The 1,907-nt window shown below is 42.8% G+C and overlaps 1 protein-coding gene across 1 annotated transcript in view; it reads left to right on the top strand.

Annotated features, from left to right (window-relative positions):
• Nucleotides 1-1,907, top strand: part of fbxo41 (F-box protein 41) — a 217,116-nt gene that overhangs the window by 101,722 nt on the left and 113,487 nt on the right. The gene's annotated exons all lie outside the window — the stretch shown is intronic.

The raw sequence follows: 1,907 nt of genomic DNA, 5'->3' as shown, positions 1-1,907 counted from the left end.
TATTGAGTCCCCTACCACTAGCGCTTTTCTATTCTCCCCTCTTCCCTTCTGAGCCTCAGTGCCAGAGACCTGACAACTTAGGCTTTCCCCTGGTAGGCGGTATCCAAACGGTAAAGTTACTGCTGAGGGGAATGACCACAGGGGAACCCCACCCTATCTGTTCATTTCCTTTCTTCCCCCTGACTGTAACCCAGCTGTCCTTATCCTATACCTGAGGAGTGACCACCTCCCTATACAGCCTCTCAATTTCTCCCTCAGCCTCCCGGATGGTCCGCAGTTCATCCAGCTCCAGCTCCAGTTCCCTAATTCGGTTTTCGAGGAGCTGGAGTTGGGTGCACTTCCCACAGATGTGGCCAGCAAAGACATGTGTCTTGTCTCTCACCTGCCACATTCTGCAGGATGAACATGCAACTTCCCTAACGGCCATACCCTGCTAATCTGAAAGTCCACACAGGACTAAACAAGGAAGAAAAGAAAAGGAAAATAAAATAAGAAAACCTGAAAACTTACCGAGTTTACAGACTCTTTGTAAGGTTAGAGGAGGTGGATGGGAGGGAGGCCCTACGGTGTAGGGTCTTGGGTTTAGATCTCACCCACTTAAAAACTTCCCGGCAGCCCTTGCTTCTCTCCGCCCTCTCTCCTCGCCGCTCTGTTCAAAATGTATCTACCTCCCTTTTTAAATAGTGGAGTTACATTATCTACCTTCTAATCTGTAGGAACTGTTCAAGAGTCAAAAGAATCTTGAAAACTGACTACCAATTTATTCATTATTTTTAGCGCCACTTTCTTAATTACTCTGGGATCTACACTATCAGGACCTAGGGATTTGTCAGCCTTGAATCTCAGCAATTTCTGTGACACCATTTCTCAACTAATCTACATCTGTAGCAGTTTCTCTCTGTCTCACTGAACCCTCTGTTCCCCATCATTTCTGATATGTTTTATTTGTGTCCTCCTTTCTGATGACAGAAGCCAAGTAATCAATTCCTTAGTCCTCCTTGCTGACTTCTAAACTGTTCCCAATCCTCAGGTCTATTTTTCTCCTTACCTTATCCCTAATGCACTCTGAATTTGTTGTCATAGTTACCCTTTCCAATTTAACCCAATCAACATAAAGATTAAAGTCACCCTTAATTATTGCTATATTCTTTTTAGGTGCTCCTATTAACTATTGACTTATTGCCTTTCCTTCAGAGAGGTTACCATTTGGGGGGTCTGTACACTGCTCCAACCAATGTATTCTTTCCGTTGCTATTTTTTCACCCCACCCAAATCATCCAAGCCTTAGAACTACCCCTCCACCTTTTCCATTCCTTCATGTCTTTCTGAAAGGTCAAACATCCCTGAATGTTAAGTTCCCAGTTTTAATCGCCTTGGATCTTTATTTCTGTAATGGCTATGAGTTCACATTATTTACCTTGATTTGTACTGACACATTTACCTTATTCCTAATGTTTTGTGCATTAAAATACAAACCTTTAAGTTTTTTCTATTGATAAATTTCTCTACACTTTTATTTTCCTTGGTGCAATTTTTATAGATGGACCATACAACGCATCCTGTCTGGATGCATCGCAGCATGGTATGGCAACTGCTATTCCTGAAACCACAAGAAACTACATAGAGTTGTGAAGAACATAGAACATTACAGCGCACTACAGGCCCTTCGGCCCTCGATGTTGCGCTAACCTGTCATGCCAATCTGAAGCCCATCTAAACTACAATATTCCATGTACGTCCATATGCTTGTCCAATGACGACTTAAATGTACTTAAAGTTGGCGAATCTACTACCGTTGCAGGCAAAGCATTCCATATCCTTACTACTCTCTGAGTAAAGAAACTACCTCTGACATCTGTCCTATATCTATCACCACTCAATTTAAAGCTATGCCCCCTCATGCTCGC

The sequence above is a fragment of the Chiloscyllium plagiosum genome, chromosome 3 (assembly GCF_004010195.1).
Source record: "Chiloscyllium plagiosum isolate BGI_BamShark_2017 chromosome 3, ASM401019v2, whole genome shotgun sequence".
Lineage (NCBI taxonomy): Eukaryota > Metazoa > Chordata > Chondrichthyes > Orectolobiformes > Hemiscylliidae > Chiloscyllium > Chiloscyllium plagiosum.
The sequence above is the reverse complement of the archived record's forward strand: the minus strand, read 5'-3'. Positions and strand labels throughout refer to the sequence as shown.